Source organism: Papio anubis, chromosome 2 (genome assembly GCF_008728515.1).
Source record: "Papio anubis isolate 15944 chromosome 2, Panubis1.0, whole genome shotgun sequence".
NCBI lineage: Eukaryota > Metazoa > Chordata > Mammalia > Primates > Cercopithecidae > Papio > Papio anubis.
Window position 1 is genome coordinate 45,115,083 of NC_044977.1, and position 26,523 is coordinate 45,141,605.

The window sequence follows — 26,523 nt, forward strand, 5'->3', positions numbered from 1 at the left end:
TATTTTTAGGGAGGATCAGCTAAGTGTAAAGAAAGAAAACTGAGGTAGTCAAGCCACACTAATATGTGAATAATTAACTGTCTCTTCCTGTTAACTCCTCAAAAAGCCAACTGCTTTCTAATCCAAATGTGTGTATAATTAATGGAAAGTCAGGGGTTAGGGATACCACACAGAAGAGGAAAGAAAGAATGCTTCCTTTAAATCTTATTACTCACATGGAAGACTGATTTGGAAGGGCAAAAAAACTAAACAATTAATTTCAGCTTCAAGGAACCCCTGTCCAACTGAAGAGAAAAGAAAATACGTGGAGTAATAAGCCACGCTGAGCTCCTTGTGAAGACCCTTTATCTCGTAGAGACCTTAGGCAGCTGACACCACAGAGTACAAAATGGCAGCACTGTTAAGAACCAAGACAGGCTGGACAATGATGTCCGAGGGCTAATTCAGCTAAGAATGAGAGGCAATCCTTCCTCTGCACTTCAAGTTACCCACAGCAGAGAATGGTGAAAACTACAACAGAGCAGGAAAGAGAAAGGAAGGAGACCAACTAAGGCCAATTTCTCCTAAATCTCCCTTTCACAGATTACTTCAAATTCTGCATTCTTTCCCCGCTTCCATGATTTATTCTTCCCTCATCACCATCCCTCTGCGAGAGAAACCGGCTACAGGGGTATTTAGGGGGCCACAACACAACTTCCAATTCCATTGAATTTCCCCTCCCCGCTCCCACTCCCAACCCCACACACACCTAACATCCTTCCTACTGACACGTTTAGTTCAGCTGTGTAAAAGTCTAACTGTAGTGACTTAGGTAACCGTCTAGTCATTTAAGCCTAGTGACAGAGGGGTACTTAAAAAGAATGTAAATTATCTGCCATTACTTTTCTCCTGTCTACCAGAAGAAATAGTTGACTCTTCTTGTGGTCATCTTCGAATTTAATGTCTCTAATCAATTACGTGTAAGTAATTAAAAACTAAGCTTTACAGATTTATATTAAGTTGAAACAGAGCAAACAGTTTTGGGTCAGGGCTTTTAATAAGGAATTAAATACACAGGCTTTTAACACAAATGTTTTTTTGACAATTATTTCCAAAACTTGGGGAACTGTCTGGGCTTGTCTTCAGAGGACAAAGTTAACAGACGCATTACAAATGGACAAGTTAGGTACTATTACTCATTTTTAATCAAATATACAAGGCTCTTAAAAATGCTTCCTTGTTCTACAAGGGCCAATTAAAAATCGGGGAAAAAAAATGCTTGCTGAGGTTTTCTTAATGGGAGTTTTATACAATTAATGGGGTCTTTCCAAATTAGTATGTTTACGTCTGTATTCTAAAATTCAGAAATTATGAAAACCTGGAGAGGAAAGACAACTAATGTGTGCTGAAATGTAAGACACTGTGCTGGGCACCTTTAAATATATTGCCTTACTTAATACTTACAATAACCCTCAAGACAGTAACAGCATATCCTCATTTAACAGACAAACTGGGGCTTACCCAAGGATGCATAGCTAAGAAGTAAACTGGGATTTCAAACCAGACTTAGCTGACTCAATGCACTTTTTACCTTACCACACTATTTCCTGACTTTAAAAGGCCCTGGACACATTAGGAAGTAGTTGAACTCTTATTGCCCTCTCACCACCTGCTCTTAAGGCCTCTCTATCATCATTGCTTGGCTTGGCAAAGCAATCAAACTGTCCTTAGCTGACTACTCCATCTCATGGCTACCATGGGAGAACGTTCTGACACAGAATCCCCTTTTCTTCTGTGGGAGGACTCGACACTTTCCACATTTTCTGTTTTCCAATTTCTTTTTTTTTTTTTTTTTTTGAGAGGGAGTCTCGCTCTGTCGCCCAGGCTGGAGTGCAGTGGTGCGATCTCAGCTTACTGCAAGCTCCGCCTCCCGGGTTCATGCCATTCTCCTGCCTCAGCCTCCCGAGCAGCTGGGACTACAGGTGCCCGCCACCATGCCCGGCTAATTTTTTGTATTTTTAGAGATGGGGTTTCACCGTGGTCTCGATCTCCTGACCTTGTGATCCACCCGCCTCAGCCTCCCAAAGTGCTGGGATTACAGGCGTGAGCCACCGTGCCCGGCCTTCTGTTTTCCAATTTCTATCTGTTACTCATATCTCAGTGAATTTCTCCTCAGCCATTCTTTCTTTTTCATGGGTTTAAATATATCTTCTTAAGCAACCTTCCTTCCTCTGTTTTCTCAAAGCCTTACCAGGAAAATCTCTCTACCTTCCCATTTCCAATTGGAAATTTAAAAATAATCCTAAATATGGCTAATAAATGTAAAACCAGTCAGTGCTAATGATACACCTGTATCAAAAAAAGAGGGCTGTACAATTTAAAATGAAAACAGATTTGAAGGCTTGTGCTATATGCTCTAAAATTTTTTAAAGCACCAAGTTCCCTTTCAGAATGTACATGACCTTCCATGTGCCACTTATTACCTTTAATTAATCTGCATTTGAGCATGAAAGAAATAAATATTTCCCACTTAGAGATCCTCCATTTCTATGTATTGAGTTTGGTAGTAATATTATTTTCCATAAGCTTTTTTGAATAATATGGAACTTCAACTATGAGTCAAAGCAGGTTATAATAGGCAAGCTTCGGAACCTAATCATCGTCTTCTGTATAAAAAGAGTAATTTTCAACTTAAAATATTCTCACAAATTCAGTAACACCTCTTCCCCCGACTTTGTAACAGAACCTATTCATTCTAAAATGAAACTTCACTTGCAAGCCAAAAGAGAGGCACTCAAAGGAACCTGTTCTGAAAACAGGTAAAAGAAAAAAAGCTAGATTTCACAAATTACTTCTGATCCAAAGCACTTTGTTATTTGCAGGATGCCAGTTACATTCACTTGGATATTAACATTTCTAACCTATGTTTCTAACTGTGAGAAATTACACCTTAAAAATATCAGCATTAGAAATACAAGTATCAATAAGCCTCCAAATCATTTGGTGAGATGAAACCCATGATTAATACCAGAACCTTTAACAAATTTGCTATTTGTTATTCTGAAGAAGTTTTGCATTTGCTTTCATCCTTGAAAAGTACAGTTTTGATCTAAGCAGAAACTACTTCATCTCTTAGTAAAAAAACAAAATCTATTTCTTGTCTAAGTACATTCAAAGACCTCTTCAGATATATTTCTGTATAACTACCATTTTGTATCTATAAAACATACCTTGTAAACTATGTTAATTTTTAAAGTACTACTATTTCAAAATATCCTAACAGGAACATCATTTATACAATGGGACACAAAGGCTTCTCTGATCAGTGCTAACAACAATAAAGGATGTTTAAATAAATACCTGTTTCAATAGCTGCTTTACACACTAACAATAATCATTTTATATAATACGACTTCAAAAACCTAAAAAGTTAAAAAAAAAAAAACTATTTTTCACCACAGAAAAATAATTTATAAATATTTGAATAAGCCAAAGTTAATAGGCATTTCTATACCACACTGAAGCCCCTCTCAAATGAAACAGAATCTAGGCATATTCTGCATTCCAAATATTTATTATCTGTTCTGTAAAACAATGTAACAAGAAGATAGTAGTATTTAAAATACTAAAATATCAAATTTACAGAAATTCAAACAGTTTAAGAAACAGCTATAATTTATCTTAACAAGAAGAGGGGGAGGAAAAAGGTTTAAAAAAAAAAAAAAAAAGTTCCCACAAAGCAGAATCCTACATTCTGTTGGATCTAGTTATTGCATCCATTACATTTTATGCCAATATCAACAATTCAAACATTAATATTCAAACTATAAAGTTTCTGTATTCTTACATGATCAAAAGAAATATTTTAAAAATATTTTTAAAAACTTCTTAAAACAAAATGTCCCTGTATACTATGAACAAATGTTAAACACCTAATTTTTTTTCAATTAAATGAGATGGGACTGGGCACATACCACTATGCCTAGATTGCTAATGGTTATTTTTAATACATACTATACAGTAACCAAGACTCATTCTAGAACAACAACAAAAAAGTTAACTGTTTAAATCAACAGCACTTCTTTTTAATGGAAAATATATCGGACTCAAACCTTAATGTGACAGATACCTGGCTATCTCCCCAGAACCTGTTCTCTCCTTCTTATCCAGTAATAAAAATTAAGTGCAACATATGGCTGCCTAAATCAGAGTCACTTACTTCCCAGCCTCCTTTGCAGCTGGTTGTGACATGTGACAAAGTTAAAACCAAAGGGATCTGAGTGAAAGTGATATACACAAACTCCTCTTAAAGGTAAACAGAATGCCATTCTCTTTTTCTTCTTATCAGCAGACACAATGGTAACCATTCTCACCCACAATATAGAAACTGCACATAAGAGCAGAGCAAGACAAAGGAGCCCTGATATATAGTGATTCTGCAGCCTCCATATACTCTCAAGATAGTTTACACATACTTTTCAAGTAAATTCAAATATATTTCTACCTTTATAAGCCTCAGTCACAGTAGCCAAGCCTATATACTTAAGTGATTACTGAATTATCTATAAGACTGCTTCCTTATATTAGTGCAGGCATACACACAACATGTACAGATGTATAGAAACTGATATGTTTTTTCACATTTTAAAAATTATATAGCAAACACCATTAAACTTGACTAACATGCCTAACTTTCCTCAGTGTGAAAACAGTTTCTTTGAAAATTCTGGGAAATTTAATATGAGTGTATATGTGTTCAGGATAGAGGGTAAAAAATGCTATATCCTGTTGAGAAAAAGTGTTAAACCAAGAAAATAACTCTCAATTCAATTTCACTTAAGATTACACATTTTTGTGTGTGTTAGAGTCTAAAATGACACCATTATTCATCTCTTAAATTTGTTTCCTCAAGAAAAAAACTAGTTTCTTCCAAATATAAATACCAAAACTTTAAGAAACTATTATATAAATTCAGTATAAAATTCTAGCAGCTAAATACAATGACTTCATATTTGAAAAAACTTATTTATTCAAGATTATGAAATGCAAGTATTAAAATTACCTGAGACTAAGGTAAAAATGAAGACTTCAAGGAAGGGAATGCTGTAGAGTTGAAAAAGAAATCATGGTTGAGTTTCCACCTTTCACAGACTTCAGAAATCCTCAATACCACCTTAATCACTTATGCCATCCAATTCCTACAATAAACACACACACAACAAACATTATTAATGGTAGGAAAAAATACTATACAAATATAATATATGCAAATTGGTATGAATACTGAAGTGAAAATTTTTTCTAAATATAGTAAGTTATGACTCAATGATCAATGTACTGACTTGTTTTTATGTTTGAAATTGAAAAAATGCAATAGTAGTAAGTAGACGGTAAATGAGAAATAAACTTGGCCTTACAAAGAACAACTGCCGGCCAGTCACGGTGGCTCATGCCTGTAATCCCAGCACTTTGGGAGGCCGAGGCAGGCAGATCACAAGGTCAGGAGATCGAGACCATCCTGGCTAACACGATGAAACCCCATCTCTACTAAAAATACCAAAAATTAGCCGGGCGTGGTGGCGGGCGTGTATAGTCCCAGCTACTCGGGAGGCTGAGGCAGGAGAATGGCATGAACCCGGGGAGCAGTGCTTGCAGTGAGCCGAGAATGCGCCACTGCACTCCAGTCTGGGCAACAAAGCGAGACTCTGTCTCAAAAAAAACAAAAAACAAAAAACAATTGCCTAGATGTGGAATCTACAGCCTCAAAGATACAGGATATTCAAGGAAATTCAGAGAATTACAGACCTAAAAGGTTAGAAAAAACAAAACTTAAGAAACTACTTACAAACACTAATCATATCTGCTTTGTTAAAGTCTATGAAGTGAAGAGAGAAGAAACACAATGGCAGGCCTTACAAACAAACAGAACTAATGGCATGCCAAAACTTAAAAGAAACTATTATATAAATTCAACGTAAAATTCTAGTGGCCAAAAACAATAGAAGCAATTATGGTTATAAAATCAGATTAAATATTATCAGCAAGATTACCACCAACAGGAAAAAGCTGACAAAAAAGATAGATAAAAATATATGGAAAATTTTTAGCACATTCAAAACAAAAACAGAGTATAGGCTATACACAGGAAGAAAACTTCCTGACAGTAAGTATTCAGAGCATAGTTAACAGACTAAAGATTTTATGGAATTTCCTACCCTGGAGGTTCTTAAAATATTAGATTCCTATCTATCAAGAATAGTTTGCAAACACTCCTTCACAAGAAGTGTGGACACCAGATGATACATGAAAGATCCTATGATTTTACATTAGCTTAGGATGGTGCAAAGGCAAAAAGAATAGTCTTTCCCACCTACATCCATATCAGTAATGATTTCCTCTTTGAACTTCAGAAAGTATATTAATTCATTTTTTAAAAAACATTTCAACAGTTTACATATTTTTTTAAAAGTCCAAATTCTTATAGAGCTATTCACCTCTCAGTACTCTTACATTTCAGAATTTTCCTGGATATTCACGTATATCTTTTTCCAGATACACTTTCATGCAAAATAAAATTTCTTTTCCTCAATAGGATTGTATCATATATAAACTATAGTGAAATGACAACAGTAACAATAAAAGGGGAGGGGCTCATCACAATCCAGAGTTGTTACAATATATTTTGTAAAATATCTATTATAGATATGTTAAATATGTTAAAAGGAACTCATGTTTTAAAGTTTTTTAATTATGAAAAACCGCAATCAACCAATAAGAGATCCTCAACAAAGATGCAGAAATTATGTAAAAGAACCAAATGGAAATCCTGAAGTTTAAGAATACAGTAACAGAAATAAAAAATTCATCAGAAGGGCTCAACAGATTTATGGCAAAAGAAAATCAGTGACTTTTAAGATACATCAATAGAAACCATCTACTCTGAAAAACAAGAGTGGAAAAAGATGGAAGTAAAATGAACAGAGCCTCAAAGACATGTGGAACAACATCCAGCTTACCAACATTTTGAGTACCGGGAAAGAAGGGAAGAAAAAAAAATTAATAAAATATTGGCCAAAACGTGACAAATTTACTTTCTTTTTTTTTAAGATGGAGTCTCGCTCAGTCCCCCAGTCTGGAGTGTAATAGTGTGATCTCGGCTCACTGCAACCTGTGCCTCCCAGGTTCAAGCGATTCTCCTGCCTCAGCCTCCCAAGTAGCTGGGATTACAGGAACCCGCCATCACGCCCGGCTAATTTTTGTATTTTTGTAGAGACAGGGTTTCACCATGTTGGCCAAGCTGGTCTTGAACTCCTGACCTCAGGTGATGTGACCACCTTGGCCTCTCAAATCCCCACCTGTGCTGGGATTATAGGTATGAGCCACCATGCCTGGCCCCAAATTTAATTTTTCTAAGGAAAATAAATCTACAGATCTAAGAAGCACAATGAATTTAAAGTAGGAAAATATAAAGCAACCTACAACTGGACACAACGTAGTCAAACTTGTTGAAAGCAAACACAAGGAGAAAAATCTTGAAAGCAGGAAGAGAATAATGATTCAGCATATGCAGAGATTAGTGGCTAACTTCCAGTTAAAAACAATAGAGACAAGAAGACAGTGAAATCACATATTCAAAAAGTTGAAAGATACAGCTGTCAACCAAGAAGGCAGCAAAACTATCCTTCAAAAATGAAAAAATATTCCCAGATAACCAAAAATTGAGACAATTGTTTTTGCTAGCAGACCTGCCTTAAACAAACACCAAAGGAAGCCCATCAAGCTGAAAGGAAAAGACATCAGACTTAAATACACAGAAAGAATTGAAGAGCACCAGAAATGGCAAATATGTGGGTTAATTCAAAAAAGACTCTATAAACATATTTTTCTCATTTCTTCCTTCCTTTAAAACACCTAAGAATGTATAAAGCAATGATCACAACACTGTACTACTGGGTTTATAATATATAGAGAAGTATATTACAATAGCGGTACAATAAAGAAGAGAAAATGGACCTACATTGGAGGAGTTTCTTTATCTTACTGATAATAAGCAGCCTGTTAAAATGCATAATCCTGACAGCAACCACAAAGAAAATATCTTTAAAAATATACAGTTAAAAAAATCACTGGAGTAATTAAAATGGCACACTAAAAAGTATTTAACACAAAAGGCAATAGAGGAAACAAAGGAACAAAAACATAGGAGATATCTATCTATATCTATGTAGATACATATATATATAAAGGACCATATCATATATAAACCATAGTGAAATGACACTATATATACTTGCTTTATATATATGTATATATATCTTTTTATATATGTGTGTGTGTGTGTGTATATATATATATTTTGTGTGTGTGTGTGTGTGTAGCAGGTACCAAAATGGCAAATGTAAATCCAACTATATCCCTAATTAAATATGAATGGTCTAAATAGTCCAATGGAAAGGCAACGACTGTCAGAAAGGACAGAAACACAAATTCCAACTATATGCTATCAACAAAAGACATATCCTACATTCAAAACTGAAAGTAAAAGGACGGGGAAAAAAAGGATATACTATAGAAGCAGTACCCATAAGAGACAGAATGGCTATATTAACATCAGATAAAACACACTTTAAGACTATAGAGACAACGAAAGACATTTCATAATAATAAACAGTCAAAACATCAGGAAGATATAACAATTGTGTATGCATCTAAAAAGAGTCCCAAAATAATGAAGCAGTAACTAACACGATTGAAAGGAAAAATTAAAAATTCAACAATTATATTTGGAGATCTCAATGTCTCACTCTAAATAAGTGATATAATAATTAGACAGAAAACTAGAAAGGACAGAGAAGACCAGAACCACACTATCAACCAACTATACGTAAGTGGCATATATTGAAAACACTACCAAACAATACTAGAATACATATTGTTTTAAAACATTCTCTAGGACAGGCCACATGCTGGGCCACAAAATAAGTCTCACTAAATTTAAATGGATTGAAGTCATAAAAATATGTTGTCTGAGCCTCACAAGGTGGCTCATGCCTGTAATCCCAACACTTCAGGAGCCTGAGGTGGACGGATTGCTTAAGCCCCGGAGTTCAAGACCAGCCTGGGCAACACAGCAAGACCCTGTCTTATAAACAAATACATTTATATGTTCTCTAACCATACCAGAATTGAATTTGATATCAACTAAAAAACTGGGAAATCCACAAACATTTGGAAATTAAACTTCCAACTTCTAAATAACAAAGACAAAATGTAAAGGGAAATTAGAAAATATTTTTAACTGAATGAAAACGAAAAATATCAAAATTTACAGGATGCAGCTAAAGCAATACTTAAAATATATAGCTTTAAATATATATTTGAAGAATTTCATATGTATCTTATCAAAAAATGTGAACTGATTCAAATACTCTTTCTTATTCTTCCATAGAGTTTCAATTTTTTTTTAAGTAATATGCTCCCAGGCATTTCTATCTTTGTAGTTGTCATTATGAATGTATACCTCTTCTTCCATTATGAGTCCCAATACCTATTATTTATATTTTAAAAGATAATTATTTATGTATATTCATTTTCTTCCTAAAGACACCTGGCCAAACTAATTTACGAAGGAGAAGAAAAAGAAACAAAAGTTGAAGTATGATAAGTTAGAGATTCATGTTATTCAGAGATGCCATAATCTGAAGGGAAAAGTGAGCCCTATAATCAATGATAAAGACCTTTTAAATCTAACACAGAACTGTTCTCCACTGCCCACCTCAGTCACGGAAGATGAGATTACTATATTCAACAATAAAAAATGAAAACTTCTGTTGGGCAAAATAATAAAATCAAAAGATGAGCAAAACTTGAGCAAAAGTAATCTAATAAATGACAAGAGGCTCACAAAGAAATGGTAAATATTTAAAGTGATGAAAATACTCCAATTAGCCAGATGTGATCATTACACAACGTTTTAATAGTGTATAAAATTTAAATGTACACCATGTATGTTACCATAAATATACACTATATATGTGTCAAGTAAAAATAAAAAACATTACACCCTCATAAGTGTATACAATTGTCAACTGGAAAACTTAAAAAAAATGGCAAGAGGCTCCTTTCCTTAATATACAAAAACATAAAGAGCTCCATAAAACAGCAAAGCACATGACCAAATCGGTAACTGAAAACATACATTATGGCCAATAATAAGGGGGAAAATCTTCAAACTCATTCGTAAGAAAAGCAAAGCTAATCAACAAAAAACTGACAAATATTAAAAAGTTTGACACTAGCTAGTGTTGTCAAAGAGATACAGAGATCCGCTCTCTCACAGACTACTGATATTTGGCCTTCTTTTTAGAGTTAGGCAATTTATCCACCAAATTGTTAAATGTACATAATCTTCAGTCCAATGATTTTTCCCTTCAGAATTTATACTACAGATATATATATATATATAATTTTTTTTTTTAATTTAAGACAGAGTCTTGCTCTGTTGCCCAGGCTGGAATGCAGTGGTGGTATCTTGGCTCACCACAACCTCCGCCTCCTGGGTTTAAGCAATTCTTCCGCCTCAGTCTCCTGAGTAGCTGGGATAACAGGCACCCACCACCATGCCTGGCTAATTTTTGTATTTTTAGTAGAGCTGGGGTTTCACCATGTTGGCCAAGCTAGTCTCGAACTCCTGACCTCAAGTGATCCACCTGCCTTGGCCTCCCAAAATGCTGGAATTACAGGCATAAGCCACCACACCTAGCCAGATAAATTTTTAAATATGTGCAAAGGTGTACCCAAGAATATTCACTACATCATCATTTACAATAGCAAAAAAAAAGGGGCTAAATATCCATAAGTAGATGACTAGTTAGAAAAATTATGATATGTCCAAATATTAGAATACTATGCAGCATAAAATGAGAAGCAATGATTTGCAAAAATGTGGAAGTTTATTTTTTTAATATTACTGAATAATATAGTGTGATCTCATTTGTGTAAAAAAATGTGTAAATATAAGCACACACATAAATGCTTGTATATGTATAGAAATTGTCTGCAAGGATATACAATGATTATACCGAATAGGAAAGGGTTGGAAAGCTTTTTTTCGATGTTATAACATTCTCTATTGCCTAAGTGTATACACCTAATATAATAAACATGAGTAAAGAAGTGAAAAATATTGACCATAACAATTATCAGAAGATGAGGAAAAACTAGGAAAATCCTAAAATATGGCCACTGAAACTCCAAATAATTTCAATACACAAGGTGAAAAAGAATTCTCAGGCTGAGCGCAGTGGCTCAGGTCTATAATCCCAGCACTTTGGAGGCCAAGGCAGATGGATTGCTTGAGCTCAGAAGTTCAAGATCCGCCTGGGCAACATGGCAAAATGCTATCTCAACAAAAAAACCCACAAAAGTTAGCCAGGTAGGGTGGCCTGTGCCTGTGGTCCCAGTTACTTGGGAGGCCTGAGGTGGGTGGATCACTTGAGCCCCGTAGACAGAGGTTGCAGTGAGCCAAGATCACACCACTGTACTCCAGCCTGGGCAACAGGGCAAAAACCCTATCTCAAAAAACAAAAAAATTCTCAAAAAACAAATTTTAAAATGCACAGAGAAACTTTAGAATTTTTATGATCAGGCCAGGTACAGTGACTCACACCTGTAATCCTAGCACTTTGGGAGGCTGAGGCAAGAGGACTACTTGAGTTCAGGGGTTCAGGACCAGCCTGGGCAACACAGTTGAGACCCTGTCTCTATAAAAAAAATTAAAAAATTAAAAATACAACAAATAGAATAATTTTTATGATCATTAAAAATTGACATGAGTATGTGCCACCGACAGATATGTAAACTCCTTGAAAACTGTTAGATAATTTCTTTCACGTTGTATGAAAGATAAAAGCATAGGTTTAATATATGCACCAACATAGGCCAACAAGAAAGGAGAGGATCATTTGCCTTCCTAACATAAAGGAAATGAGGCCTAAAAGAAGATATGCAAGTAATCTTAAGAGAAGATAATGGACCCCATCTTATAAAATTAACAATGTCATTTTCTATGTACATATGTCCATATCTACATATTATTTATAATATTTATAATAGTGATGTTATTTATATGAATATAAAAAGAAAAGGGATTGGCCATAAATGCACACTTATACCCAACAGTTATTGTAAGTATGTGTAGTAACATGGGCATCTATCACAGGTAAAAATTAAAGATTGAGTCAAACAATGCTGAATTACCTCCATTAAATATGTCAGGCAAACGCCCATCCCGCCAGATCACGTGCTTGAATTTTCAAACTGCTGATTCCTCCCTCTATCCTACAAAAGTACACAAATACAGGTTATCCCCCAAAAGAATCAGGATTAAACACAGTCTTAAAGTCAGGTAAAATTGTTACATTTAAGTGTCCTAAGTTTAACAAAATTCTTTCCATGGTAGATACTGTTAAATAAAATTAGTAACAACTAACACTTCGTCTGAGTACAATGACCCATCAATGCTAAATGATATTACAACAATGACTCAGATACAAATTGGACTTTTTCAAACTTAACTTCCAGTGAAGGATTAAGATTTCTTTGAAGTCAGGACAATAACCTTGACAATCATCTTAAATATCCTAAAATAGGAAGGAAAGCACAAATGTGTTTCATTAAAATCATATTCTGACACTCTCCAACACTCAAATAGCACTATTTTCTTGATAAACTCTTATAGTAACATTTCCCTCAGCGGAAAAAATCTAAATATATTAAGGATGCAGTTTTTGAAAATACAAACATAAGCATCTTAAAAGTTCAAAGCAAAAGGTATTTAATAACGCTAAAATGGTCCATCAATATTTTTTAAACATTATGCTATAACCAACCTTTTAGCAGAGACTAACACAGAAAATTAACATTCCACATTGGTACTGCATTGATACCAACCACAGATCACTTTATTCATGTAACTGGGATTTTTCCCAAGTATATTAAATGAAAGTAATGAAGACTGAAAGTTGAATTATCAGAAATAAAGAACAAGCCAAATATAATTTTATTCAGAAACAATAGCTAAAGCATTTTATGTAACAGTCCTAATACAAGTTTAGGGATCCATAAATACCTTGCACATCAATAAAAGCCATAAATGTAAAAGCAGGGTATTTTCTAGAAATTGATAATCTCTAGAAAATAACCAAGTATATCAACTCAAGGTTGTATTTACATATGCTTTATCAAGAAACTACAAACAGTACAGTCTTTCTGATAATTTAGCATTTTCCAGTACTTAGCTAGTCAGTAGCTTTGTTATTGAGCTAGTTACAAAAAAATCTACTTTAAAATACTTTATTTCTACTAAGCTTCTAATTGCCTGCCTCAATGTTTTGCAGCCAAGCATTCAAAAGCATATATATGTCATTCCTCTCAATTATGCAAAGTTATTTTAAGTACATACTTCTATAGCAAGAGTACCAAAAGGATAATAAAAGCTATAAAACTATACTACTAAGTTAGACACTATTAAAAATGGGTAAAGTAAAGCAAAATTATGTTAAATTAAATTAGGTCTAAAGCTGCCCCTCTGGGTAGCCAACAAAACCTAACTTACTATGTAAACAAACTGCTACCTAATTTAAGAGTATATTTTTGTAACAAGTAGCTGAGTCTCAGCAAATCACAGTAGCCAAGCCTCAGCCAATTACAGACTGTCACCTGATAAGACTATGTCCATATAAGGCAAATGCCAAGAGGTAACCAATCAAGCTATTTCTGCTTGTCATTTGCTTTTTCTGTGTATAAATACTGCCTGCCTATGTTGCTGGGTGGAGCTCTCCAAACCGCTTCTGGTTCAGAGTGCTGCCTGATTTATGAATAGTTCTTTGCACAGATATGTACGCTCTGCTAAATTTGCCTAAAGTTCTTCTTTTAACAACTGTTTCTGCATTACACTGCTGCTGTTCAGTATTCTATTAAAATATTATATATTCTGTACATATATTGCTACATACATTACTATATCCAACTTTTAGAATTGCTAATTACAAGAATAAAATTGAACAGAAAAGGACACTGCAAAACCTATGTAAGGGGAAAAAATGTCTTCACATTATGCATTTTAACATTATGAGTCTTTTTTAAAGTGATGTATCTACTCCACAATCAGGATATTATTACACAACTCATCATGAGCTAGTAACATCTACAGACTGGACAAATGTTTTTGAAATCTTAATATTCAGTCGAACACATTTTCACAAAAAGCATACTCACCTTCTTGCATCACATTTTATTGAAAGCACTAGATTACTGCTGTCATACATCAAAGAATATAACTTAGATATGTAAAAAGAAAACAAAAATAAAATAGTGAAGCAAGAAGGAAAAGTAAACATGCATACACACAAAATAATATAACCTCAAAGTATAAATTTATAAACAGAAATTCTAGAATGTCTTTCCCACACAACCATTCCTCTACCATGTAAACCCACAATTACCCCCAAGTCACCTGTCACATAGTCTGTCTCTGGAACCCTAATTCATTTAGCATCATCTACTAATTTCATGTCTTCAAGCCTCTATCCCCCTTTCTCCTCTTCCACTCCTCTCAACCAAGAATGGGGAGAAGAGAACCTACTAAGCTGGAAACTGAAACCAAGCAAATACAAAAAGGCAGATATAAAATTACTTGGACAACCACCCAAGTCAGTTCAGATCTTACTCTTTCCTTGCCCTACTACCCCACTTCAGCAGTCAGTGAATATTCCTGCTTAGCAATTCTTTTAACATTTTGCTGGCTAAATAATCTTTGATTATAAACACTTGGGCAGATATAAACAGATTAAGACTAAAAATATACAGATGTTCCTTGACTTATAAAGAGGTTATGTCCCAATAAGTAACAAGTTTATGCCTATAACTAAATGTCTATGCCTTTTGCATCATCATAAAGTCAAAAAATCCTAAATCAAACCACTGTAAGTAGGGAACTATTATATTTTAAAGTAAGAGTTTTATTGTATCTATGCTATCAATCAAGATAGTAGTTGTTTCCTATCAACCAATGACAGCAAATATTAATAGATATATAATATACATAAAGACTTTTCGTTTTACATGGTACAAACTTGTATACCTATATAATATTTAAGGAAATTTTCTACTAATACCAATTTGAATAATTATGGCACAGAAATAAAATACATAAATATTTTGCAGAGGCCATTAGCTACCACCCTTCCACTATTTAGCTTTGATAGACTGGCAATGTTCCAATATACTTACTAGCAGGTGGTCCGATGTATTAATTAAGCCAACATTTTTGTCATTAATTTAGTCAACATTTTTTATCACATGATATATATTTACAACACATTAAGATTCCTAAGACATAATAAAATACCCTGGTCTCTGTCCAAAGGCATTCATAATTTAGCAAGGATGATAAGCACATACAGAGTAAATGTTTGTGATAATAATGTGATACAATTGAAGCATAAGCAATTTATCATAGAAAAGTCAAAGCAGTGATCAATTAACTCTCCCTTTGCTACCTTGTCAAAAGAAAAGGAAGAAGGTGATCTCTTAATGTTGATTCCACATGTAAGAATATATGCAATATATAAGTAATGAATATATGCTTTGGACTCTGCTCAGTAGTGTTCCTAGGACACTATAGGTATTAACTCAATCAAAACAACAAGCCTATGAGATTGGTATTGTTATTATTCACATTTTACAGATGACAAAACTAAAAGGTTATATAATTTACCAAAGAATATGAAAGTAGTAAGAGGCAGAACCAAACTCCTTATAAGGGTCTACAAAGCCTTACATGCACTACTGTGCTTATCCCCCACCCATCAACGACCACCTCCACCACTATCCACCCTCATCTTTCAGACCTCATTTTCTATCCTCTCCCCTTGTTCACTCCACTCCAGCAGCAGTGACCTGACCTCCTTATTGTCCCAGAATCTCCAGCATGCAGCAGAATCTACTGCACTGGCTGTTCCTCTGTCTGGAACACTCTTCCTCGAGAGATCTTTGTAACTAAAACCTTTAGCTACTACAAAGTCTTGCTAAAGTCTTGTTAATGAGGCCTCTTCCAGTCACACCATTTAAAATTGCAACATTCCACCATATACATTCAATCCCCCTTTTATCCTGTTATACATTTTGCACAGTACTGCCCACCTCCTAACATATTACACAACCGACTTATTTATGTTTTTTTTTCCTGCCCTAACTATAAGCTACACAAGAGAAAAAATTTTTGCCTGTTTTATCCACTGATATATCCCAAGTGCCTAAACCAGTGCCTTACACATAAGAGATGCAGTATTTTTTAAATTATTAGTAAAGCTGGAATTTCCTCCCAGGAAAATCAGGCTCTAGAAGCTTAACCACCATACAACACTCTCTTTCTAATTATGGAATCATAGATAACAACACTAAGGCATGCAGAAAAGTCACCCAAGGTCACATTAACCTAATAAAATGGTGAAACTTGGTCTCAAAACCAGCCTAAATGGAGTTTGGCAACATTACGTTACCCTTAGAATTTCCAGAAAAAGACTTGACTGTCTTAACAATAAAGAAATTCAACCTACTGATAAGTCTACTATGAACTTTATGAAACACTGTATCAAATGCACCATGATAATTCTTAGCAACATAAATAGGTTAGTCCAATCTAACTTAATTTCCATTCTTTGTTTAAAGATAATGCTAGTAACAAATTTCAGAAGCACTCCTTCAGAAGAGCTACAAAAACTGCATGCACGTTGCAACAGATAGGAAGAGCTTCTTTCGTATTTTCAAATATTTCACATTTCATGTTTTCAAATATTTCACATTTCATGTAGACAGTTTCTACTGATACAATATTTTCAAAGTATATCTTTATGTTGTTTGCAGAGTATACTTTTAGCCCACCAAATTATGTTTTAACTGTCATCTTTGCCTAGAAAAGTAAGATTGCTAAAGATGAAGTTTTATGAATTAACGTAGCAAGATCCAGATAAAAGATGTGTTAGAAGAAACTCCTACAAAAATTCTGTCAAGAATATAAATTTCTAAGGCAATAAATAAAACCTTAATGTTACTCCTAAGTATGACCATCCTTTGAAAAGTCATTCATTGATAAAGAACATAGTTCTTGGTTAATTAAGGTAATCTTTCTAGAAAATCATTTTTAAAGTTTCAATGAAATGCATAATGCTTACACATTTTAACTATTTATACTCCCAGGAGCTCTATCAAATAAAAAGGCTACCTCTGCCCTTTAAATCAAAAGCCCAAAGCAATGAAAAGATAAATTACAGCACACATGGTATAAGAATCTGAAACTAAAAATGCTTACAGTCCTTTAGCATCTTTTAACTAGAGCACATTTTACACATTATACATTTACACATTAGTCAAGTTATATTTTTAAATTAGTTCTTACTTTTATGATTTAATGAGGCTTTCTGAATGATGTTTTAAAAAGAATAAAAACTTGTTTCAGGCAAGAGATTTCTATGAATTTGTTTTGAATCTCTATAGAGTGACAATGCAAAGAACAGATGAACGTGTTCTTTAAATTTATAATAACTGCTTTGAAATTTAAAGTTATTAAGATTCCCCCTAAAGAGTTACACTTTATATATTTTGAACTAAATGATATCTGAATGGGCTAATAGTATATTTTTCATAACCATATCTATCCCAAGGAGGGATGACAGCCCAGTAAATTCAAACCAACCACCCCAGAAATCACCTTTTTTTTTTTTTTTTTTTTTGAGATGTAGTCTTGCTCTGTCACCAGGCTGGAGTGTGGTGGCACGATTTCAGCTCACTGCAACATCCACCTCCCAGGTTCAAGCGATTCCCCTGCCTCAGCCTACTGCACAGCTGGGACTACAGGCACGCACCACCATGCCCGGCTGATTTTTTGTATTTTAGTAGAGATGGGGCTTCACCATGTTGGCCAGGATGTTCTCCATCTCCTGACCTCATGATCCACCTGCCTTGGCCTCCCAAACTGGTGGGATTACCAGCATGAGCCACCGTGCCTGGCCAGAAATCACCTTTCAAAAAAATAAAAAAATCAAGTCACAATCTTTAAAACTTTGCAATTAGTGTGGTTACTGCACTTAGCTGAGAAAGAAAATCCTACAAAGGAGCACTCAGATACATAGAACTTGGCTTAGCAAAGTGAGAAAAATAAAGCCATCAAGTGAAAATTTTCACCTTCCCTTGATCTTTTCAAATCAACTAACCAATAAACATTCATCAAAGAAGAAACCAACTGTCCATCCATGTTAGAAACAGTAATGCTACAAAAGTAAGCATTGTTATAAACAATGCTACAAAAGTAAGCATTTTATAAACTTTAGACTACAAACCACTAAAGAGATAGAACTTTTAAATCTAAATCACCTGCTTCCAGAAGAAACATTCCAAAACTAACCCTATCACAGTGAGGATGCTGCACTGACAAGCAACTATGTAATCCTTTCCCAGATAACGTAAATTAATTTTTAAGGTTAGTAAGCCACAAAACTTAAGGAAACGCTGTTTAATTCTTAAATTTTTACTGAATAAACATTCATTTTGTAAACAATCATGATACATTTTGTACTATGATGATCAAGATCACCCAGGCAAACTTTGAAACAATCTTCTCAAAGATGAAACAACCATATTCTGATAAAGTACTTTAGAGTTCACAAAGTGCTTTCACAGGTGACATTTCATTCCCCACCCTCTAAACACTCACACACAACTACCTGGGCAAGTACTATTGTTTGTCTCAGTTCTTTAGATGATGAAACAGGTTCAAGAGGTTAAGTAACGAAGATTATACACCATCTTAGTGGCAAGACAAAGACTTCAACTAAGGCCAGGCACAGCAATTCATGCCTATAATCCCAATACTTTGGGAGGCCAAGGTGGGAGGATCACTTGAGCCCAGGAGTTTGAGACCAGCCTGGGCAACATAGAGACCAGCCTGGGCAACCATCTCTACAAAAAAAAAATTTTTTTTAATTAGCCAGGCAAGATGGTGCATGCCACCCAGATACTAGGAAGGCTGAGGTGGGAGGATTACTTGAGTCAAGGAGTTTGAGGCTGCAGTGAGCTAGGACTGCACCACTGCACTCCAGCCTGAGTAACAGAGTGAGACTCTCTCCAAATCAAAAACAAAAGCCATCGACCAGATCCTCCACCTCCTAATAAATGTCTACTCTAACATAACACCACAGGTAAGGTCATTTTCAAATTAAGATATATTTAACATTACTCTTAGCAATCTTCTAGGAATCAGAAAAAAAAGTAAACATCTTTAAAGTTCAGCGTAACACGAATAGACATAAATTTTGACATGAAGATGCTATTTACAATGATAGATACATATGTATATTATCAGAGAAAACTCATCATTTTTATTACACAAAGTTATTGTAATAATGAAGGGAACCCTAGAAAAGAATATAGAAATGCCCATTTAAAAATTAAAGTTTAACACTTCATTTAACTTTGATTTTTAAAGTGTCAATTCTTTGTGATCAAAAACATGTTAAAATACTATTACAAGTAGTTAGCCAGGCATGCTGGTACCCACCTGTAATCCCAGCTACTTGGGAGGCTGAGGCATGAGAATCACTTCAGCCTGGGAGGCAAAGGTTGCAGTGAGCCAACATTGTGCCACTGCACTCGACTCTGCGACAGAGTGAGACTCTGTCTCAAAAAAACAACAACAGCAACAAAAATACTATCACAAGTCAAAAATAACAAGAAGGAATGGAATTACTAGTTTTAATATGAAATATAATTAAATATGATCATTTAAAAACTTATAAGTGGGCCACAAAAAGCCATACTCCATTTCCAGTACATATTTTGATATTTTTCACCTTATTCAATGCCAGAACCAATCTGATCTACTCTGTCTAGAATACATGCCCAGAATTACCCTAGGCACTAAACACAATGCAGAGGTGTGCCTAAACATAAAAAAAAAAAAAAAATCATATAGTCCCTGAGCTAAGGGAATAATTTTAAATCTGATTAGGAAAACTGAGATTTGCCATAAGAATCAATTAGAGAATACTAAGAAGTAGCTGCAAAGGAGCCCAGTGATTCTGTAGTTGTTGCTGTTGTTCTTAGTGATGGGGTCTCACTACATTTCCCCAGGCTGATCTCAAACTCCTGACCTCAAGTGATCCTTCCACCTCAGCTTCCCAAGTTGCTGAGATTACAGGTGTGAGCCACCATTCCCAGCCAAAAACACTAGCTTCTATTAATGTACGGTGAACATTTTCTTATTTGGGGCCAATTTATTCTCCATTAGAAAACTAGGCAATGTAAAAGCATGACAATTTATCTTACCTTTTCCAATCTATTAATTAGAATAAATCAGTTGCATAATACAAGATTTTCAGTCTTTTTCTGAAAAATGTTTAAGAGTACTAAAATGCAGTAACGTATTACGGGAACAGCTGAAACACCTTAAATACAATCTATTAAACACATCTTTGAAGAAAATGCTCAGAATTCAAAAACTCACTTTAATTAACTAAATAACAAAATTCTGTTTATGTGTAGATGCACAGGAAAATAGTATGCATCTATTCCCTAGCAACCTCTTGAGCTGGATATGACTGACCTCACAAAAACTTTGAGGGTCAGATAGTGTGGTTTATAAGTGAAGCACACATTTTACATAATGCCTAAAAGTAAACAAGGCTGTACATTTTTAAATAACTGAAATAATATAATTGGATTGTTTGTAATACAAAGGATAAATGCTTGAGATGGATACCCCATTTTCCATGATGTGATTATTATGCCTGTATCAAAATATCTCATGTACCCCATAAATATATAACCTACTATGTACCCACAAAAATTAAAAATTAAAAATAAATGTTAAGTTCACAAAACACATAATTATATACCATTATTTTCAATGCTGAAATAACTCGCTGGATTGAGATGATGCAGGGACTTCAACTTCCAGTTCAGACAAAATGGCCTAGATCTGTTCTCCTACTGCCACTACTCACGAAGCACAACTGTAAACCATTGAAATAACAAGCAAAGGAAAATCCAAAGGTGGTAAAAAGGCAGTAAACCAACTTGTGACCCAAGGAATGGAGAAACAAAAGAGCAGCAGAGTGTTTCATGTCCTCACACCCAACAGAAGAAGACAACCCAGACCTGACATTTCCCAACCACCAATCTAGCAAAAGAAAGTAGCTCAGATAGTCAGATTCCTCCCCGAAAACAAACGGCAACAACTCTCTGATGTTGTCCTGAAAACATCAGGAGAAGGAGATCAACTGGAAGCCCAAATGACAATAAAGACCACAGGAAGCACTCTTCTTCCTTACTTGGCCTGAGACTCTGCTTTCCACCTAGAGATGGAGAAGCAAGTAGGAGAAATTCATGGACCCAGCCATAGCAAGTGGCTCAGGTTGGGCCAAGAACCTCTTCACTTGCCCGAAGTTACCAGGACAGGGGAGAAAAGAAGAGACCAGTAGGTGGGTCCCACCATAATCCTCTCCCATCTGTAGACAATCAGAAACCCAGCATGGGGAAACCCCTTCCAGTGGGTGCTGCAGTAGGATCAAACAAACCAAGTAGACTGCAAAGTCTCTAAAAATTAAACTGCCACTGGAACCACAGCCCACTCCTAAAATAAAAATGTAAATAGGGCCCAGAGCCTCCTAAGATAACAGATAAAATGTCCATGATGTAACAAAAAAACACCTAAGAAAATCACACCATAAATGAGAAAAGAAAATCAACCAAAGCCAAAATAGAAGTAAATCAGATGCTGGAATTTGACAAGAATTTTTAAGCAAAAGTTTCAACAATATATTAACAAATTCTACCGCAACAAGTGAAAAAAACACAAAACATCCATAATAAAAATGTTTCCACAATTATACATTACCCAGAAACAAGTGAAAAAATGGAAAATCTCAGCAAAGAAACAGAAGTTGTAAGACCAGCGTGGGCAACACAGTGAGACCCCATCTCTACAAAAAATTTTTACAAATTAACTGGGCATGGTGGCACACACCTGTAGTCCCAGCTACTTGCCAGGCTAAGGTATGAAGATTGCTTGAGCCTGGGAGGTCAGAGTGAGAGTGAGCTGTGATCACACCACTGCACTCCTACCTAGAAAAAAAATTAAATAAAATAAATAAGCAAATAAAAACTAAAAAGAAGAAAAAAGTAACTAAAAATTACAATACATTTTTAAGGTGGGCTCAATAAAAACATAGAGATGGGCTGGGCATGGTGGCTCATGTCTGTAATCCCAGCACTTTGGAAGGCCAAGGCGGGTGGATCACCTGAGCTCAGGAGTTCAAGACCAGCCTGGGCAACATGGCGAAACACCATCTCTACAAAAAATATAAAATTAGCCAGACGTGGTGGCTTTACACCTGTAGTCCCAGCTACTCAGGACGCTAAGGTAGGGGGATGACTTGAGCCTGGGAGGTGGAGGTTGCAGTGAGCCAAGATTGTGCCACTAACTCCAGCCTGAGTGACAGAGCCACACCCTGTTTCGGGGGGGAAAAAAATGGAAATGACAGGGAAGAGAATCGTTGAACTTGAGGACAGAAAATTAGAATTCACCCAATCTGAACAAGAGAAGAAAACAAACTGAAAAAAGTAGTAGCTTTAGGGTACTACAGGACAATAAAAAAAGATCCAACATTCACACAATCAAAGTCCCATAAAGACGAAAGAAAGAGTGCGGTTCAAACACTACTTGAAGAAATGATGACTGAAACATACTCAAATTTAGGGAACACTAACTTGCAGATCCAAATAGCTAAGCAAATACAAAGAGTTGATAAGCCTACTGAAATTCACGCTAACACATCATAATTAAACATTCAAAAACTAAAGACAAAAAAAAAAAAAAAACAACAACCTTGAAAGCAGCCAGAGAGAAACAACACATTACCCATAAGGGAACACCAATTCAAATGACACCAGGTTTCTCATCTCAAACCACAGAGGCCAAAAATAAAAGTGGCACAGTATTTTTCAAATATTGGGAAAAAAGACAACTGCCAACTGGGACTTCTATATCCAGTGAAACTGCCCTTCAGAAATAATAAGGAAATAAAAGTATATTCTCAAATAAAGAAAAGTTTTTTTAAAAAGTCTCTAGCACATCTATCCATAAAGACTGGCTGAAGGAAATTTGCTGAACATAAAGAAAATGATTTTTTAAAAAGGAATGTCAAAATATCAAAGAAGAAACAACAGAAAGAATGGAAATATAGGTATAAACAAGACTTTTCCTTCGTTAGTTTTATAAATCATATTTCATGATTGAAACAAAAGTTATAACATCATCTGATACGCGAGACAATCATATTTAAAATTGGAGAAGGTGAAAGGTAAAATAAAAGTCAGGTTTCCACACTTCTGTTGAAGTATCAATGTTGATACTAGTAGACTAAGTCACGTATGCATATAATAACCAAAACTGCCACTACAAAACCGAGATAGACTCAAAACAATATAAGTAAGTCAAGATGGAATCCTAAATAAAGGTTCTAGTAATCTGCAAGAAGACAAGGAAACAAACATTCATGCACTACCAGAAAAATTCTTAATTTATATTAAACCAGAAATGTAACTATTTCTGTAGAAGATTCTTCCTGGCAATGTTAACTTCACAGCAGGCTAACACTACATGGCTCACATTTTAAACACGATGGAAAAGCAGATCCATGCTTTTACATGTCTTTTTTAGTATGCAATCTTTCCCTATGACTAAAGTGTCAAGGCTCACCTTGGAGTACATTTAATAAAAACGCAAAGCACACATAGAGATTTACAATTTTAAAGACAAAAAAAAAAAAAGGTCCTATTATGTGGTCCCAATGAGAGGTGAAGCTAGCTGGACTTCCTGGGAAGTGGAGACTTGGAGAACTTTTCTGTCTTACAAGAGGACTGTAAAATGTACCAATCAGCACACTGTAGCTAGCAAGAGGATTGTAAAATGCACCAATCAGCGCTCTATAAAAACTCACCAATCAGCACTCTGTAGCTAGCAAAGAGGATTGTAAAATGCACCAATCAGCACTCTGTAAAACGCACCAATCAGTGCTTTGCAAAATGCACTAATCAGCACTCTGTAAAACGCACCAATCAGCAGAATCCTAAAAGTAGCCAATCTCAGGGAGGATTGAAAAAAGGGCATTCTGATAGCACAGAAACAGAACGTGGGAGGGGACAAATAAGGGAATAAAAGCTGGCCACCCCAGCCAGCAGCGGCAACCCACTCAGGTCCCCTTCTACACTGTGAAAGCTTTGTCCTTTTGCTCTTCACAATAAACCGTGCTACTGCTCACTCTAGGTCTGTGCCATCTTTAAGAGCTGTAACATTCACCGACTGCGAAGGTCTGTGGCTTCATTCTTGAAGTTTGAGAGACCACGAACCCACGGGCAGGAACCAACTCCGGACACACTAACAATAAACTCAAAAGTCTATGACAAATGGGGACTCTGTTGAGCTGTTTATACAAACTTTAGATTTGGTACAATTATACTGAAAGTTGAGTTCATCTGAAATGTTAAAAAAAAAAAAAAGTTGATGTTAATCCTCAAATGATGCTTATTATAGTTTAACAGTTCTGTTAAATGCACGCATTGAATTACTTGAGTTACCCAACTGCAGCAGCTGCTCCTCACCGTGTATGGTTAAGGACTTTAACTGGCCATCTTCCTCAAATTCTATTCCTTCTTGACCATTCCCAACAATTATCTTTGTAGTGATTTTTCTGCCATTAGCCATTTTAGTAGAACCTTATATCAATTTGGAAGTGCCCATCTCACTACCACCAAATGACACGGAAGAGAATGAAGTGAAGCCCCCATGACCTAGTGACCTGAATGTAACAAATCTTGTATCAAAAGAAGAAAATCCACTTCCAAAAGATGGAAATCCACTGAATGTGGAAAAAATGACTCTGTCCCTTGGCTTCCTCAGGGACCCTATTCCAAAAAAAAAGTCCTCAAAAGGGTCTTCAAAGAAGTCAAATAAAAATGGGTTCCTTCCAACAAAAAAAAATTCCCTGAAGACATCATCTGGGTTACAGAATGTGAAGCCAAACTCAAATGGACTGTCAAAATGACTTCCACTTCCTCCACCACCATTTAATCCTTCTTTGCCATATCTGTCATAGATGTACCATCTTTTAGCATCTTACAGCACCTCACATGCCTCAGCCACTTGTTTTAATTTTCTCTCTGTTTCTTCTTTATTCTCAGGAATGTAATCTGGGTGCCACTTCAGTGCCAGTTTTCATTATTTTTTTTAGTATCCTTGGGTAAGGTATGTCTCTGCACACCTAGAACTTCATAGTAATCCAACATGTTTTAGCAGATTGTTGGAAGAGGACTGAGGATGCAGGTGGCAGGCGATGGGACACAGGGGAGGTGGGGCAGTGGCCTGGATGCTCTGGGCTCCGGATCTCCTCTCAGCCTGAGTAGATTTTTTTTTTTAATGGCCCAATTATATGTTGCTTGCAAGAAATTTAAATTTGGCAACATAACAAAAAGCACAAGAATGGAAAGATATAACAATAAATTTTTTAAAGCAGAGTGGCTACATTAATAGCACAATCAACCAACAGGGTCTTATTGACATACGCAGAGAATATTCCACTCAATAACAGCAGAATACACATTTTTTTCAAGCACCCATGGAACATTCACCAAGGCCATAAAACAAACCTCAAAAAACTTAAAAGAACTGAAATGGTAACAGTGTATTTTCTAACCATACTCTACTCAAACTAGAAATCAGTAACAGAAAGACAACAGGAAAATCTCTAAATAGCGGAATAAACAACACACTTTTAAAAAGTCCATGGATCAAAACAGAAGTCTCAAAAATTTTAAATATACATAAAAATAAATGAAAATAAAAACAAAACACATATCAAAATACATGGGATGCAGCTAACAACAATCAGACGCACTAAATGCTTATATTAGAAACGAGGAAAGATCTAAAACCAGAAACCGAATTACCAAAAGAAACTAAAAAAGAGCAAAATGAAGCCAAAGCAAGAAGGAAGGAATTATTAAAAGAAAAAATAAAAGAGGAAAATAGAGAAAATCAATTAAGCAAAAAAATTAATAAGCCTCTAGCAAAATTAACAACAACAACAATAAAAGACAAAGAGAAGACACAAAACATCAGGTATGAAACAGAGGACATCCGTACAGATCCTATAGCAATTTTAAAAGAATATAAGGGAATATTACAAACAATTTTATGCTCTTAAATTTGACACCAACTTCTCAAAACCACACTAGCAAAACATAACCAAGATGAAATAGAGAATATAAATAACCCCATAGCCATTAAATAAAACTGACTTCTTAATTTAAAAGTCCCCTCAAATGCTGCCAAAAACAAACAAAGAAACCTGCAGGCTCAGATGGCTTCACTGGTGAATTCTACCAAACATTTAATGAAGAATTAATACCAACTGTTCACAAACTCTTCCC

General features: G+C 35.3%; 1 protein-coding gene and 1 pseudogene across 8 annotated transcripts in view; both read right to left on the reverse strand.

Moving 5' to 3' along the window:
* The window catches only part of ZNF148 (zinc finger protein 148), a 140,762-nt gene that overhangs the window by 84,816 nt on the left and 29,423 nt on the right, over positions 1–26,523 (reverse strand). For all 8 annotated transcript variants that reach the window (XM_021934144.1, XM_021934146.1, XM_021934142.1 and 5 more), the window contains exons 2-3: positions 12,238–12,318; positions 5,042–5,177 (exon numbers count right to left, since the gene is read on the reverse strand). The gene's annotated coding sequence lies outside the window, so the exon portion shown is untranslated. The remainder of the gene's footprint in view (positions 1–5,041; positions 5,178–12,237; positions 12,319–26,523) is intronic.
* On the reverse strand, positions 24,106–26,083 carry LOC103881887 (annotated as a pseudogene).